Below are 19260 nucleotides of genomic sequence, written 5' to 3' on the forward strand. Positions count from 1 at the left end.
GAGTAGTACGTATTTGCAGCTCTGCAGTTCCTTGCAAAGCTCATAATCAAATTTGGAACATCGTTGTAAATTTTATATCATTTGATGAATTGTAACAGTTTTCATCAAACTTCATAATTTTTCATGTATGATTTATGGGTATAAATTATAAATTATATTTCAATTGCTTAATTTCAAAAAAAAAAAATTAAGGTCTATTACCACAACAGTGGCAGAAAGAACCAAGAAGAGTTTACCTCTTTTAAGGTCAACCACCAGGGCCAGTTCTAAAGATTTTGGGATCCATGGCTGAAGAAAAATTTGAGCCCTTTATGTATTTTTTTTATGGGACCGGCTAATACATTTTCACAAGTACTCTAATCCCATATGCCTATTAAGTCATTTTTGCATTTTCAAAGTCCAAACAGTCGATCTGAACCGTTCAATATAATATCCATATTAAAATGTGCTTGGAGATCAAATTTTACAATTTTTGAATTTTTTTTTTACTATTTTTTAAGATAGGTAGAAAATCCATTGATTCAGAAGATTTTGAATTATAAAAAACAATGATTTTCTTCCTATCTTAAAAAATAGTAAAATTTTTTTTTAAAAAATGTAAAATTTGGTCTCCAAGCATGTTTTAATATGGATATCATGTTGAACAATTTGAATCGATTATTTTGACTTTTAAAATGTAAAAACGACTTATGAGTATAAGGTATTGAAGTACTTATGAAAGCGATTAGCCGATCTGATTTTTTATTGATATGCCAATAAATCATATCTATTTATAGAAAAATTTAAGTCCTTTATATATACAAATTTTGAGCCTACTATTTTTTTTTATATATATACAATAATATATATATTTTTAAGGCTCTTTCAATCTTGAGGTCCAAAATAGCCGCCCTGAATGTCCAACACCAGGGCCGGACATGTCAACCACTCAACTGCCTTTCTACGAACTAAGCACTATTCTTCAAGGTTCACAAGCAAATTGATCTCTTTCGGTTGTATTATTCCTTATCGTTATCTCTCTGTCCAAAATATGAAATATATTTATGGTTCATATTGTACGGGCGAGTCGTAGACCAAAATTTCTTTGACGTGAAAACTAATTGTCCTATCGGAAAAAAGAAGAAGGAATGAACACCTTCATTTCTGTTGTATTTCATATTTGGATGACAATATTTTCTTTTAGTTCTCAGCTGGTTATTTAAAATGAATATATAATATTTATATTAAATTTATAGTTGTGCGCAAGCGCACTTACTGTATATTGCCAAAACCTCAAATTGTGTCATTTTATTCTTGATAGGTTGTAGATAGAAATTTTCTCAAGCAAATTTTATATATAAATAAACAAGTTTAACCAACAGTTTCTGACGAAAATCAAAATAACGACTTAAACTTAGACCAGGATTCGAACTCAGATTCTAACTCAGTGCATATTAATTGTTCTTCAATTCTTTTGAATAGCTAGGTACAAGTTTCAAAAAAGAGTCAGTCATTTTTTATGATGATTAACTGCAATATAAAATTATATTGTATTTTTTATGAAACTTTATTATGCTACTATTTTTTAGAATTTATTATTATATTATTTTGTCATTTTAATTATGTCATTTTTTGTCATTTGATGAATTGTAAAAGTTTTTTTTGTCATTTTAATTATGTTTGGAACTTTTTTGAAAGTTCGATCACATGGTCAATGGCACAACTGCACAAGCAATTTATCTAATCCAATCAACCTATTCAAAACCTGTTTTAAGACATTTTAATTGTGCAATCAAGTCATTTGACTATTCAAATTTTATCATATGACTAGCTTGATCAACTAATTTAAAATGATGTATTCAAATTTGATACTGCTTGTTCCTATAATGTCAATTTTTTTTTGTTCCGAGTTTCCTCAAAATTGTATATGTAGCGATGCTTCTTTTAATCAAATACTGCCACAAATCGAAGATACTGGAAAATCTCAACATGACATCAGATTTGGAAAGAGGCAACGATTAATGACGATTCAAAACAGACGAGGCGTCGACTGATTGTCGTAGACTAGTCATGGTCAATTGGTCATCTTCCAAAGGAAGATGCTCCCAGCGTGATTGTGTCGTGTGAGGTTCCTCTGGCTCAACCTGTTCTGCATTAAATGATTGAGCCGATAAAAATGGGGCTACAAATATCACCCATCTCTAATATTTTTTACTTTCATTTAGGAATTATTTGAATAACTGTATATAAAACTGCAGTATATAGGTTATTTTTTTCAATTTGAAAATGCAAGAGTTGACGTTTTAGCTATTTTGTGTTTTGATTTTTAGAAGAAGTCTTGATAAAAAGTTGAAGGTGTTTCATTCTCCACAAAATACAAGAAAATAAAAAGTAATAAATAGTGGTTAGAAGCTATAGTTGGAATTACAAGTTAAAATAAGTGTGTGCCAAATTAAAACAATTTGTTTTATAGATAGACTACAATTACTTAATGATATAAAATTAAATATCTAAAAATGACTGACTTACGGTAAGTCGGTAACTAAAAATTCCAACTACATATGAAGGAATCCAAAAGCTCCCTCATAATGATAAAGATAAAACCTAGATTTAGTACATAATATTATAATTATAATTAATCTATATACCAAATAGAAAGTTTATAAATAAGAAATAACTTTCCAAAATACTAAGTTTATTGATTAATCTTACATTTGAAATTACAAAAGTATTTAGTAATTATCTTTTGAATATACAATATTAACGCTTTTTAGTTGAAACTTTTTTAATACAATTTTAACAAGATAACAAAAATTTATTAGACCAACGAACTTTTAAATCCTACCTTTACAATTACCTCGGTCCACACATTAAATGGGCTAGCTGTTGCTCATGACACTATGGACCATCACCAGTCCCTTGGGATATACAAATGTGAACATGTGAAAAAAAATTCCAACCGAAAGATTAGGAATTAATTCCTTTTCTAACCACTAAATAGTAAATCCAACCCCATTCTCCCCTGTATAAAATCCAACCTTCTCTCTTCATTCTCTCCACCCAGCCTAGTCACACTCACACAACACACCTTGCTTATAAGAATCATTCTCTCCGATCCGCCTCTTCAATTCACTTATATGTCTATCAAAATGCCAACAAAACATCTATCATTTCACCAGAACAGCTTTGGATCAAAGGTTGAGTGCCGCAACGACTGCAAGGATGAGATGTGGCGACCTCCGCTCAAAAGAGGCCAGCTCAAAGTTCACATGGTTAGAAGGGTAATTGGTGCCTTGATGCCAAGTGATTCGAACAAAGCAAGAAAAGCTTAAACTAGAAGGTTACCAGCTGTTCAACCGAAGCTATCTGGTGTCAAAAAACTTATAGATCTTGTTGATCTTTCCAATGTTCTCTATTTTTCCCCTTCTAATTTTCTCTCTTAATTGAGTGTTAGAATCAGAGAGCAGTGATGTAGTTATACTCTGTTTTTTTTTTTCAGTGTGGTAATATATATCTGTTTTACCTGCTTGATTAATGAGAAATTTTGTTATTGTAATCACGATAAATATAATTAATGTATGTTTCTGTAATTGTGCAATCATGCATCCGCATTGGATGAAAAAGAACCGGAAAGAAAGTGATTGCTTCCTAAAGAAAAAAAGTTAAATGGATATGGTTGATGTTGTACCAGAAGAAAAATCTTGAAATTTAAATGAAGAGGGGCTAATAAGTAATAAGCCATTTTTATTTTAATATGGTTGCACGAGGTAAATGCGGGCTAGTCTGGAGATGATGCATTATTTAAGGTGTGGGCCTATACCTAGTAACCCGCACTTATCTTGTACATGCTTTTAATTTTTTAATAGAGTGATTTATTCTTAGTTAACCACTCTATTGGCCGCACATGTGGAATTCAGTCTTGGTTGAGTCATTTCGCACTTTTTTTTGTTTCGCAATTTTCGAGAATTAGTTCATATCTTGTGGATAAGATGATAAGTGGATTGGTGTTTTTGAAAAAAAACCCTTCATTATATGCCGAATTTGCTCGATTCGTTCTTTTCAGAATGGAAAGTTAATATATTACTATTTTTACTGCATTGCTATAAAATAAAAATCAAATATTATTTATTTTATTAAATATTTCTTGCACATTTTAAAATTTTAAAAATTAGAATTGACTTTCGGACTTCGTTGTGAAAAGAATGATATTTATTTTAAAATAAATTATATTTTTACAATATAATTTTATAAACAAAAATTCCTACAATCAGTTGGACAATATTATTTCAGGACAGAGAGTGGTCCGAGTCAGAACAAAGTGGCTGCTCCAAATCGGTAGCTTACCACACAAGGAGAAACATCAATTTTGAAATGTTTTCAAACTTGTGGTAACCATAGTGACAAATGAATTATTCGGGTTCGGTTCGGCGATATAAAAAAATTTGTGATTCGGGAATAATTCAAGTATAATTCGAAAATAATTTAGAATTATCCGGATCATAGATCTCAGTCATGCAAGAGAGCAAAAAAAAAATGTTATAGGAAATTTTTGGAAAAATTTACAAATAATTCGTAAAATTAAGAGAAAAAATGGTAAAATTTGCAAATTATTTGGTTTAATTCGGTCAAAGTTCAGTCAACTGAGTAATTTGATATTTGGTTCGGCATCACCAAAAAAACGAATTATTCGGATTTAATTCGTGAATCTTATAACTATGGTGGTAACTACTTCTGTTTCAATGGCTTGTAAGTAATGCAAAGATTGGCTACGGATTTTTCTAAAAAAAAAATAATGCAAAGATTCAAATAATAATAAAATAACAATATAAATTACTTTATTATAAATAGAGCATAAAATAGATAATAAAATATAAATTACTTTATTATAATAATAATAAAATAACAATAAAAAATAATATAAAATAGATAATAAAAAACTTGTATCATAAAGTAGGTATTGTGGGCCTTGTGGCCCAGTACGCGGTTTCTGCAAACCAAACTTAAAGGCAAAAAAAAACATAAAAATAAACGAACATGTGTTTCATGCCCAAGGATTGGATCCATCTATTGATCTCCTGTTGTTTAAATAGTGGAGCAATTCTTGCAGCGGACTATTTTCTCCCAGTCTTAGGCTACAATTCTACCAATCGTTACATACCCGCCACATATACAAAAATAAGTAGGACAACAAGGCCTGCACGCGTTGACTAGCTGTCGCAAAAGACACAAAAGCTCTGTCCGTCCGTGAATCTGAGATTCTGAGAGAACAATTTTTGGATATTTGTTGGGTTTTTTTTTTATATATATATTTTTTAAACTTTTTTGAAAGTTCGATCACATGGTCAATGGCACAACTGCACAAGCAATTCATCTAATCCAATCAACCTATTCAAATCGATTAACCTGACTTACAAAATAACGCATTTGAATATTATTTAGTTTGGTAGATTGAATTTTAAATAACCTGTCATGAAGAATAATTAAAAGAGCTCCAAATTACAATTTTAAATCAACACAAGTTTATAAGTTGCTGAATTTGTTTATGTCTTAATCTGTTTGAATTATTTTGTTTATTGATATTACATCTATAGTGTTGCTTTGGTATGATATCTTTATTGTTAGTTAGTTACTATGTGGTGTTGTATTATCGATAATTCATGCGCGAATATTGTTATTTCTAAATTCTTATAAAAAACTTCATTTATGTTATTATTGTTGATTTCTTATTATTTATATTTTTTTAATTTCTAATAAATAGTTAAGCTTTTATATATCAATATTTATCAATAAACCTCATCAAATTCACAAAAAATAGATATACTTTCATCGTTTTCTAGTGTGATTTGACTTGTTATACTTGTAAATAGATAATTTAAGTCTGTCCCCTTTTACTATTTATGTTAAAGCTATTTCTGATTCTATATTATGAGACATGCCCCAATCTATATTTAATACTGAAGTTCAACCTTTTGTGGTTATTTGTTTTTTCAACTATATAGTATTAATTGTTTGATTCCCATCAAACTCAGTTTCTATAATTCTATTTTTAAACTTCCAAAAATAAAACAAAATAAAATCAGTAGTATTACCGATCGAATTACCATTCCAAATTGAGTAATCTAAAGAAGGTTAAAATGTGCATGAAAGAATAACTGCTCATTAAATAGATACACAGTGCAACATTAGTCCTAAAAAAATAGATATCAAATTAAAATAAGAAAAAAAAGGTAAAGTACGAAAACATCATTGTCCATTAAAAGAAGAAAAAAGTACAATCATTTGCAACATTAACTTAAATAATTGACATGATCAAAATAAGTACCAAAACCACTGAAAAAAATCAATAACAAAAATTATAAGCTGATTTACAATTTTTGCACTCCACTTATAATGCGTGCGTGGCGGAACTCAATACCTTTCTTGAAGAAGAGGTTCATCATTTTATTGAACACTGCCCAAATCAGAAGGCTGTCAGAACCAGTCTGGTGAGCAAGGTCAATAGCCCATTCTACCTTAAGGATCTTCACCACATTTTTCAAACCACCATATAAACCATTGCATGACTTAATGAGATGTTTTACATCAAATATGTCATGGCCAAAATAGACAATGATGTGGTATAGGAACTATCGCAAATCATCCGGCAGCTCTTGTCCAAGCATGATCTTTATTAAAAATGCAAGATCATAGGCCCCATGAAATGTTAACCATGTTTTATCAGACATGAAAATTAGTAACATGAATTCCCAAAATAGCTCTGCAAATATATTCGGATCAACACCCTCAATTTTAATCTTCAAAAAGTCAATTCCTTGCAATTTTAACAACTCAATTGAGCTCGGATCCTGTGAATCAATCTTAGGGTCAAATCCATGAAAATTAAATTCCCAAGTCATAGAATCGTCGCTATCTCTGTTGGAAAGAGTAATCCCCAGTTGTATCAATTTAAGGTTATCAACATTTTCCTTGATCTGAGGTTCCTAGGGTGTGCTATTGTCTGGTACACCAACCCAGGAAATTCGGTATCGATCGTCACATACCGATATGAGTCAGTAACCTGATTATGATTGCAAATTCTATTGCAAGATTATACTGAAAAACAGGTCGCATCTGTGTTGCCCGACTAGACCCTGTTTGGTGAAGAGCCATATGTGTTTCCTCTTTTGTCAAAAATTCTCGCTCTGTTCTTCAAGCAGTCTCTTTATCTATCTCTCTCGCTCTCTTCAAGTCTATCTCTCTCCATCTCTTTCTATATGTGTTGTGGTAATGAATTGCATTATTCCTCTTTGAGCCGTATATATGAGAGGGAAGAGGTACGATTTTTTAGTAATTGGAGACTACGCTCCTATTTCGGCCTCCTTTTGAGATCCAATTTTAAACAAGTTACCATTTTAAAAAAAACTATTTATGTCCACCGCCTTCTTTAAAAATACTCGATTGAACTCTTTCTCATTTAGGGAAGCTAATAAAAGTATAAATACTTCCTATATTTGTCAGAGAGCACTCTTTCGTTTTTACCTCCAATAACTTGAAATATCATTTCATTGGATCTTTTACTATTTTTAGATCAAGAATAGCTGATATGTGATGCTAAATATGTACTTACATTTGACACCTCTCATTAATGTTATCTTAAATTGTCATCACCCTATCTTTATAAAAAACTTATTTAGGAATTTTTTTTTTACCTAGTTTGTATGGGAGCATGATATCATCACAATTTATTTTTCTAAATTAAATAAATAGAATTTTTTTTAATTAATAAATAAAGCGCCATGATAACTATGTACTAGCCAGTGGTCAAAGGGATTTACATACTTTTGAGTATCAAATAAATTTATACATATATTCTTTTAGTAGTACATATTTGCAACTCTGCAGTTCCTAGCAAAACTCATAATCAAATCGATTAACCTGACCTAAAAGATAAGGATTTGAATATTATTTAGTTAGGTAGATTGAATTTTAATTAACCTGTCATGAAGAATAATTAAAAGAGCTCCAAATTACACTTTAAATCAACACAAGTTTATAAGTTGCTGAATTTGTTTATGTTTTAATCTGTTTGAATTATTTTGTTTATTGATATTACATCCATAGGATTGCTTAATTAGGTATGATATCCTTATTGTTAGTTACTATGTGGTATTGAATTATCAATAATGTCATGGGCGAATATTGTTATTTTTAAATTCTTAAAAAAAACTTCATTTATGTTATTATTGTTGATTTTTAATTTATTTATATTTTTTAATTCCTAATAATTAGTTATGCTTTTATATATAAATATTTATCAATAAACCCCGTCAAATTCACAAATAAAAAACTGGTTGTCTAAACGAAGGTGTGGATTTAATGAATTTAAAGTTATGATGATTGATTATAAATTGACAGTATCATAATTAACCCTACTATTTTAGATATTCTCTAGAAACAAATTTCATTGAATTATCTATTTTAGATATTCTTTGATCATACAAATTTCATTGATATTCTCTAGAAACAAAATCAGAATCGTCCATTTTAGATTGAACGGTCATAGTTAACCTTGATAATATATTTGCCCCATACCTATTCGTTTGGTTCAATTTCCTTTCAGTAAATTACATGCAATGGAAAAGGGATCCAATCCAACTTGCATCCTCCAAAATAAGAAACAGCAAAATATTGTTTGACAACTAATTAATGCATAGCTTATTAAAATCAAAAGATTAAATTGTAGATATGGTCGTTGTGAATTGTGATTTAGATATATAATTGCATATAAAATTCTGTATGACTTGAGACATATTAATTATGCAATCAAGTCATTTGACTATTCAAATTTTATCATATGACTAGCTTGATCAACTAATTTAAAATGATGTATTTAAATTTGATATTGTTTGTTCCTATAATGTCAATTTTTTTTTGTTCCGGGTTTCCTCAAAATTGTATATATATGTAGCGATGCTTCTTCTAATCAAATACTGCCACAAATCGAAGATACTGGAAAAGAGGCAACGATTAACGACGATTCAAAACAGAGCCCTGAGCCCTGCATTATTTTACTTTGTCTGTATCAAAGCGAATTAAATGATGTGAAATATAAGTAAAGAAGTTTTTGTTGGAAAAATATTGACTAACCAACTAGTTTTATATCTGAATTTTGATCAATAAATTAATAAAAGTTATATTAAAAATATAATCAAGAATATAATTAAAATTTTTTTATCCGGGGCTGCAAAATGCGGACGTAAGACAACTTCCCGTCTTAAGCACATGAATAATCGATTAAGTTTGCCCTAAGTTACGCCGGTATTCCTCTACCTACGGGCGCAACTGTGGTAGAGATTGATGCAGCTTCTTTCAACAATGGTAGCAATATAATATTTTTTTCTATAAAGAAAATATTTGTTTGTGGGAGAATAGAAATTGAATTTATAAATTATAGAACTTAGAGAAAGAATAAGAGAGTATGTGAATTGTTAGATGATTATTGGATGATTGGATGATCTACTCTTCATATATCATGTACTATTTATAAGCAAATTTATGCAATGACATTTATGTTCATATTCATTATATGCTTTCCGTTTCAATATATTGAACAAAATGAACGGATCATACATCAGCTCAAACGTTTCAAACGGAAAATTGATTAATGTATATCAAAGCTCAAATGATCAAAATGCAATTGATTGCATATGAAAGCTAGTGCATGATTAACTCAGAAAGTTATTGTCTATAACAGAAAACAAATATTGAATATGTATTGAGAAAATTGACACAACTCATGTTATCATGTATATATAATTATATATATTTGATTTTAATATTCCCAAGTAGCTCAATAATTCATAAAATTAAAAAACATTATATTAAAATAAATATTTGTTTATATAAATTTTGAGTTTTAAAATAAATTTCTAACAATCCCTCACAAAATTCAAATTTTAATTAAAAAAATAAACAAAAAATTGTAAATAAATATTGTTAGAAATTTATTTTAAAACTCAAAATTTAAATAATATTTATTTTAATATTAATGGTTTTTAACTTTATGAATTATAGAGCTATTTGTGAAGTAATTTCATTGATTCAATCTCTACATAAAAGCTCATTGTTTACCGTCACAGAATATCAAATCAAGTATATATTAGATATGAGGCATGAGCTGTGTCCATGGTCTCAATACTAAATATTTAATACTGTCAGTTACAGGCAAAGAACTTAACGAATTATTATAGGCATATTGATATGCAATTCATTGCTTTTCCCGTTTGAGCTTGTGTTCATCATTCATTCATAAATGTTTAACCGTTTATTTTCTTAATATGAAAAAGGGTAATATTAGAATGAATATTATCTTAATTGTTACTGTGTTAATGTTATTTTCCTATAAATAATATTTTCAATAATTCAGATTCTCTTGTTCTTTCTATTAGCTCTATAATTCATAAATTCAATTTCTATTCTTCCACAAACAAATATTTTCTTTATAGAAAACATATTATTCTGCTATCATTGTTAAAAGAAGCTACATCAACCTCTACCACGGTTGCACCTCCAGGTAGAGAAATACCGGCGTAACTTGGAACAAGTTTAACTGATTATTCATGTGTTTAGGACAGAAAGTTATCTTAGATCTGCATTTTGTAGCTCCGAGTAATAAAGTTTTAATTATATTTTTTATTATATTTTTTTAATATAATTGTTATTTATTTTGTGATTAAAATTTAGATTTAAAACTAGTTGATTAATTCATATTTTTTCTACAATTTTCGCTGGATTTTTCCCCACGAGGCGACGACTGATTGTCCTAGACTACTAAGTCATGGTCAATTGCTCATTGCTCATTGCTCATTGGTCATCTTCCAAAGGAAGATGCTCTGTGTCTTGTGGGATCCCTCTGGCTCTGCCCGTTCTGCATTAAATGATTGAGCCGATAAAAATAGTAACAAATATAGTGGTTAGAAGCTATAGTTGGAATTATAAGTTAAAATAGGTGTGTTTCAAATTAAAACAAATTTGTTTTATAAATAGACTACAATTATTTATTGATATAAAATCAAACATCTAAAAATGACTGACTTATGTAACTAAAATTCCAACTATATATAAAGGAATCCAAAAACTCTCTCATTATGATAAAGATAAAAACTAGATTTAGTACATGATATTATAATTATAATTAATCTATATACCAAATAGCAAGTTTATAATTAAGAAATAACTTTTCAAAATACTAAGTTTATTGATTAATCGTACATTTGAAATTACAAAATTATTTAGTAATTATCTTTTGAATATATAATCATTAACGCTTTTTAGTTGAAACTTTATATATACAGTTTTAACAAGACAACAAAATTTTATTAGAGCAACAAACTTTCAAATCCTACCATTACAATTACCTCGGTCCACACATTAAATGGGCTAGTTGTTGCTCATGACACCATGGATCTTGACTAGTCCCTTGTGGATATACAAATGTGAACATATGAACAAAAATTTCCAACCGAAAGATTTGGAATTAATTCCTTTTCTAGCCACTAATTAGTAAATCCGGCCCCATTCTCCCCTGTATAAAATCCAACCTCTCTTCATTTTATCCACACAGCCTAGTCACTCAACACACCTTGTTTATAATTAAGAATCATTCTCTCTAATCCACCTCTTCAATTCACTTATCTATTTATCAAAATGTCAACAAGACAGCTTTCATTCCATCAGACCAGCTTCGGATCAAAGGATGAGTACCAGCACGACCGCAACGACTGTAAGGAGAAATTGCGACCTCCGCTCAAAAGAGGCCAGCTCAAAGTTCGCGTGGTTGGAACCGTGATCAGTGCACTTGTGCCAAGTAATTCATGCATGCAAAATGAGAAATCTAAGTTAGAACCTTAAATAAAATTATTATCTGATGTAGGTGTGGTCGGGATGCACACTTGTTTGAGACTTAATTCACATTTGTTCACTTCACAGTTCACAGTCTACTTTTTCTTCAATGCACGCTTTATCTACTACGCCGATGCACAATAAAGTATTATGTCAATGTACACCGGCTTCTTAGATTAACGGAGATTTTTATTTTTATCCAAAAAAATATATATTTTATTAAAAATAACCAAGGTTTAGAGGAGTTTTTAAAAATATCCAACCCGCAAAAAAAATCTGCGGCCCGGGAATTTTAATAATTTTTTTTTTGGAGATTATGTTGTTCAATTTGTTTGAAAAATTACACCCGTGGGAAAAAAAATTATTAAAATTCCCGGGCTGCGGATTTTTTTCACGGAGCGGAATAAAAAATTCCGGGCCACGAATTTTTTCCGCGGGTTGGATATTTTTAAAAATTCCACCGAACTGTGATTATTTTTAATAAAATATTTTTTTTGGGTAAAAATAAAAATCTCGATTAGATTGATGCAAATTTGTTGAAGTTTATAAATGAGTTTTTTCTCTTTTGATTCTCTTTGTTTCTGTTACATATATAGACATTAGATAGAATAGTTCTTGTGTGCAATCTAAATAAGCAGGAGGTTATCAATTTATCTCCTTATATAATTAAAATTAGCGACACAATTTTTATAGCCAAAGGGGTTGGAGTTTATAATTAGACTTGCATTTGAATTTTGACGTGTCAGAAACCTTTTTTTTAATGCTTGGTAGAGACACGTGTCAGAAACTTCAAAGCAGTATTTTCTTCAACGGTTTTTTAGAAACAGGGCTGTTTTCCAGAATCGTAGTTTTATATACCTGGCTTCCACATCGTCAGAACTCAGAACCATACAATTTTTACAGTGGGTCCTACCCGTCACCGACTCTTATCTCTCCTCAACAGATAAAACTACCGATCTGAACCTGGAATAGCGAAAAGGTATGCACCTGGAAGCAAACTCAGATATAAACGATACATATGATTATATGAATATGATCAGAAATACAGAAACATACACTATTGCAAGCTTAGACTTCTGAAAGATCCTGGACCAGCCAACGATATAACTATAATTCTCACCAGCCTGGAAAAGGGGCGTGTCTGAAATGTTACATCATGATATGATTTCTATATTTTATACAGTGTTTGAAAGTATCAGGGGATAGCAAGCACTGGGGCAGTATTATTTAAGCTTTGAAATTCGTGCAGAACGTAATCGAACGGTTGAAATTTTACAAGGAGTCACGCAAAATATGATATGTCTCAGAGGATGTGATTTCCCTAGTTCTCACCTCACTCCCTAATTTCTTTATAAACACACTCCTCTTCCTAATTTTCCTTCCCCCCCCCCCCCCCCTCTCTCTCTCTCTCTCTCTCTCTCTGTGGCCAATCATTTAATGGCGACTTCAGAGTATCTTATCTACCGAGAGAAAATCAAGATTGCCGGAAATCCGTACCCGAAAAGAGGTCAGATCAAAAAGAAGATCATGAAAGATCTCGTTGTGAACCTTCAAAAAAAGAAAGATCTCGTTGTGGCCCTTGCCTCCTTCACGACAAGGCGAGGAATAAGCTACTCCGATGCCGGAGGTGGTGGAGGTGGCAGCTCTGTGCTCGACTCTGCATCGTCAAGCGAACACGTTCAGAAGTAACTTCTCTGGTAAACTATGAAGCTAATCTCGCAGCTAGTGTAGACTGAAGTTATTGCGCAAAAGGTTAAGACATGCAATTATAGGATGCGACAGGTTCAAGGGAACTATTATGCATCAGTTTCTATTAGTAGATTTTTAGAATTTACTATTTGTGGTTTCTGCTTTCTAGTGTGATTTGACTTGTTATACTTGTAAATAGATCATTCAGGTTTGTCCCCTTTTACTAATGTTACAACTATTTCTGATCATATATTATGAGACATGCCCCAATCTATATTTAGTACCGAGATTAATTTTTTGTGGTTATTTGTGTTTTCAATTATTATAGTATTAATTGTTTGATTTCCATCAAACTCAGTTTTTATAATTTTATTTTCAAATTTTCAGAAAAAAAAAAAATCAGTTATGTTTCTGATGGAATTACCATTTCAAATTGGATAACCTAACAAAGGTTAAAATGTGCATGAAAGAATAACCGCTCATTAAATAAATACACAGTGCAACATTAGTCCTAAAAAAATAGATATCAAATTAAAATAAGAAAAGAACGGTATCGTACAGAAACATCATTGTCCATTAAAAGAAGAAAAAAGTACAATCATCTGCAACACTAAGTTAAATAATTGACATGATCAAAATAAGTATCAAAACCACTGAAAAAAATCAATAACAAAAATTATAAGCTGATTTATAATTCTTGCACTCCACATATAATGCGTGCGTGGCGGAACTCAATACATTTCTTAAAGAAAAGGTTCATCATTTTGTTGAACACTGCCCAAATCAAAAGGCTGTCAGAATCAGCATGGTGAGCAAGGCCGATAGCCCGTTCTACCTTAAGAATCTTCGCCACATTTTCCAAACCGCCATATAAACCATTGCATGACTTAATGAGATGTTTTACATCAAATACGTCATGGCCAAAATAGAATGTGATGCGGTATAGGAACTTTCTCAAATCATTCGGCAGCTCTTGTCTAGACATGATCTTTATTAAAAATGCAAGATCATAGGCCCCATGAAAGGTTAACCATGTTTTATCAGACATGGAAATTAGTAACCTGGATTCCCAAAATAGCTCTGCAAATATATCCGGGCTAACACCCTCAATTTTATTCTTCAAAAAGTCAATTCCTTGCAGTTTTAACAACTTAATTGAGCTCGGATCCTGTGAATCAATCTCGGGGTCAAATCCACGAAAATTAAATTCCCAAGTCATAGAATCATCACTATCTCTGTTGGAAAGAGTAATCCCTAGTTGTATCAATTTAAGGTTATCAACATTTGCCTTGATCTGAGAGTAACGTTGCTCGGGGGAGAGGTTCCTAGGGTGTGCTACAGTCTGGTACACCAACCCAGGGAATTCAGTATCGATCGTCACATACCGATATAAGTCAGCAACTTGATTTATGATTGCAAATTCCATTGCAAGATTATGCTGGAAAACAGGTCGCATCTGCGCTGCCCGATTAGACCTTGCTTGGTGAAGAGTCATATGTGTTTACTACTTTGTCAATTCTCTTTCTCTCTTGCTATGTTCTTCAAGCAGTCTCTCTATCTATCTCTCTCGCTCTTTTCAAGTCTATCTCTCTCTCTCTCTTCCTATATGTGTTGTGGTAATTAATTGTATTATTTCTCTTTGAGTCGTATATATAAGAAGAAAGATGTACTATTTTTTAGTAATTGGAGACTACGCTCCTATTTTGGTCTTCTTTTGAGATCCAATTTTAAACGAGTTACCATTTAAAAAAAATTATTTATGTCCACCGACTTCTTTAAAAATACTAGATTGAACTATTTCTCATTTAGGGAAGCTAATAAAAGTATAAATATTTTCTATATTTGTCAGAGGGTACTCTTTTGATTTTGTCTCTAATATGTGGTACTTAAAATATCAGTTCATTGGATCTTTTGCTTTTTTTAGATCGAAAATAGCTGATATATGACGCTAAATATGTACTTACATTTGACATCTCATTAATATTATCTTAAATTGTCATTACTCTATCTTTATAAAAATCTTATTTAGGTATTTTTTACGGAGCATGATATCTTCACAATTTATATTTTTAAATTAAATAAATAATTTTTTTATTAATAAATAAAGCGTTTGACTTGTTCGCGAGAGAATGTGCGCGTATGAATCGCATCAAGCGGTAACGACCAATCCTTCAAGTTTGCTTTTAAAGGCCTGTATTATTGTACTGAATCCTCTGAGGCGGAGAAAAATCTGATCCGTTCATCTGAAATGAAATAAGCGGTTCAGAATTTGGAACGAATTTGGAACATAATTTTTTTTTTGAGATAAGCTGACAGAAGCTGCCAGTATTGATTAAAAATAAAGGAGATACATCGTTCTGTACCAGTATGGTACACCTCAGCAAAGAAAATCAGGAAAAAAAAAAAAAAAAAAAAAAAAACCCAAACTATTTAACCACCTAATTAACAATATTTAAGCCATAATGACATTTCTTGCACCGCAAACTCAGCAATTAGCTTGGTAGGCTTCCTTTCCTCTCTGAAAATGACAGAATTTCGAAACTTCCAGATCTGCCACGCCACACATATGAAACGCATTGCCCATTCCTGTTTTGATATGGTGGAGCTTGTTTTTGCTAGCGATCATGAGGCCTGCCAGACCTCACTAATCGTTCCAGCCGGCTTGAAAATTTTGAAACCCAGTAGCTGATGAGTGTAAAACCATACCTCTACTGCCACCGAGCATAAATAGATGATATGCACAATTGATTCTCTAGGGCAGTTCATACATAGGGGGCATTGTAAACCAAAAAAAATTCCACGTTTTGTCAATACATCTCTTGTCAGAAGCTTGCCCTGTAACAAAAAATATACAAATAGTTTGACAGATGGGGGGATTTTTAAGCCCCATGTAAAGTTAAAATGTCATTTAATCATCCCCCCACCTGATAACATCTCATAGGCTGACTTAGCCGAGTAAATCCCTGAGTTTTCCCAAAGCCATATAATAGCATCTTCTCTATCAGTAAACCTGATTGGCGCTTGCAAGATCATAGTTGGATCTATCATAGACAGAGCTTGAGACGCATCTCGGAGCGAAATGCGTTCATCAGCATGCACCTGCCCCAAGTCAGTCACACGCGGCCTGCCTTGCCATGTGTCAAACCAATATGAAATGGAAGTCCCCTCACCCACAATCCAGGAAGTGCTCCACTCAAAAATCTGTTTCAGTTTTCGCAGTTGACCCCAAAAAAACGAACCGGTAATTAACCAGAATTTTGGGCCCTGTCGTATAGTTCCCTTCCTTCGCAATAATTCAACCGTCATTGACCAGAGGCACATCGGTTCATGATATGCCTTCCACCACCACCTTAACAACAGAGCTATGTTAACCAAATTTAAATTGGAAAGCCCGAGCCCTCCCCATACTTTTGGAGTGCAAACAACCGTCCAATTAGTGAGTGATATTCCCCGTTTCAGATCAGTCGGCTTACCCCATAAGAATTGCCGTCTCACTTTGTCTATCATCATAATCACCCATTGTGGTAACCGAAAACACATCATGTGGTATATCGGTATGGAAGATAGAACCGACTTCACTAATTGTAATCTACCGCCTTTTGAAATAAACTTTCCTTTCCAACCCCCTAACTTTTTTTCGATGCGCTCAACCAAGGGCATGAACTGTTCTTTAGCCGGCTTGAGTATTTGTCAGAGGTAAACCAAGATAAGGGGTCGGAAATTGTCCCTTTGCACAGCCCAAAACAGCTCCTATCCAAGGCAAATCTGATTCTTGGATATTTATCGGGATAAACAAGCTCTTAGCATAGTTTACTTTGAGACCCGAGATTGAAGCGAAGAGACGAATCACAAGTTTCAGGGAGATTAGTGAACTGATATTGGCCGCCGCAATGACGGCCGTATCATCCGCATATTGGAAGGCTAACAAGGACTCTTTAATCTTTCTCGTAATGCCACCTTGGAGAATGCGGTTGGTTGCCGAGATCATTCGTTGGAATGTGTCGGCTGCTATATTGAAGAGCATGGGCGAAAGCGGGTCTCCTTGGCGCAACCCTCTCTTATGAACAAAAAATTCTAAATTTTCCCCGTTAATGACCACCCTTGAGGCTGAAGTGGTGAGAAGGGTTTGGATCCATTGTACCCATCTGTTGGGGAACCCTCTTGCCATCAGAATTTTATTTAAGAAATCCCACTCGATAGAATCGAATGCTTTTGCAAAATCTATCTTAAAGAAAACCGCTGATTTCTTTGAAGCCGAAATGTGTTGTAAGACTTCCCTAGTAGCCACAAAATTTTCCGTGATCTGACGGCCATGAATGAAAGCAGTTTGTCTCGGTGAAATGAGTTCGGGTAACTTCAATCGCAGCCTATTTGAGAGAACTTTGGAAATAAGCTTTGGGATTATGTTGATCACACTAATTGGCCTAAAATCATTTACTGTGCTTGGGGAATCCTTCTTAGGAATCATAATGACATTTGCAAGGTTGACTTCCTCTAGCCGGACCCGGTTGTCATAGAATCCTTCAAAAATCAACATGATTTCATCCTTTAGTTGTGGCCAGTAAGATTGAAGGAATTCGTTCGGGATCCCATCCGGACCCGACGCTTTGTTCTTAGCAAGTTGTCTAATCACCACCTCAACCTCCGTCAGTGAAAATGGAACCTGAAGGGAGTCCAGGTCCGAGCAAGGACCATAAACTGGTAGTGGGTCAAAGTCCATAACTGGATTGGAGGCACCCAGTAGTGACTTTAGCTGACCTAAAAAAATTGCCTTGATATTTATTGGATCCGAAATGTGCTGCCCCCCCTGTGTGATTGATTGCACTCTATTCCTGTTCATTCTAGAAGTGGCAAAGAGGTGAAAGAAGCGCGTGTTTTTGTCGCCCTGTTTAAGCCAATTACACCTCGATCTTTGGCGCCATCTCTCCTCAATGTTGTTTGCAAGCTCGAATGCCTTCTCTTTGATCTTACATCTCAAATTAAATTCGTGTCTTGCAAGGGAACGTCTCTCTTCAATCCTGTCAAAAAAAAGAGTAGCTTGTTTGCAAAAAGTAATTTTTTTTTCCATTTCATTAAAACTCTCCCTGTGCCATAAAACTAAAGCCTTATGCAAGAGCTGTGAGTTAGAATGAAATTTTTTTAAAGAGTTTTGGGGTTGACCACTTACAGTACACCAAAGGTTTTTTACCATTTCCCTAGGAACTTCATACTTGAACCAAAAAGTCTCAAGTTTAAATGATCGGTTCATTGGAGTCATATTTTTGCATGTCAAAAGAAGCGGCACATGATCTGAGATCACCATTTCTAAGGCCTCCAAGGTAATGACTGGATAGTTGAGATGCCATTCTGCCGAGGTAAATACCCGGTCAATCTTAGAAAAAGATGGGAGAGGTCTCTTGCTTAACCAAGTATAGAGGCGATTATTGAGAGGGTTGTCAACTAAGGCTGTTTGTAATAAGAAATCATTGAACATATCCATGAGAGAAAAACATGTAGCTCCATCTGGTCGGTCCACCATCCAACGAACCAAGTTGAAATCTCCCGCTAGTAACCAGGGGAGATCCACTAATCCGGCCAAGAAATGCAGCTCCTTCAAAAATTCTGGTTTGTCACTATCCACACTCGGTCCATAAACCGAAGTGAACAAAGCTTTAGAGCCCGAACTGGCATGAAAAAGTAGTACTGAAATTGTGTTTCTAGTGGACCAGCAAT

At 32.8% G+C, this 19260-nt stretch overlaps 1 pseudogene; it reads right to left on the reverse strand.

The window, feature by feature from the left end:
- Nucleotides 1–14236: 14236 nt before the first annotated feature.
- On the reverse strand, nucleotides 14237–15043 carry LOC144547715 (putative CCR4-associated factor 1 homolog 11 pseudogene; annotated as a pseudogene).
- Between the last annotated feature and the right edge of the window lie 4217 nt (nucleotides 15044–19260).

Source organism: Carex rostrata, chromosome 2 (genome assembly GCF_964058835.1).
Source record: "Carex rostrata chromosome 2, lpCarRost1.2, whole genome shotgun sequence".
NCBI lineage: Eukaryota > Viridiplantae > Streptophyta > Magnoliopsida > Poales > Cyperaceae > Carex > Carex rostrata.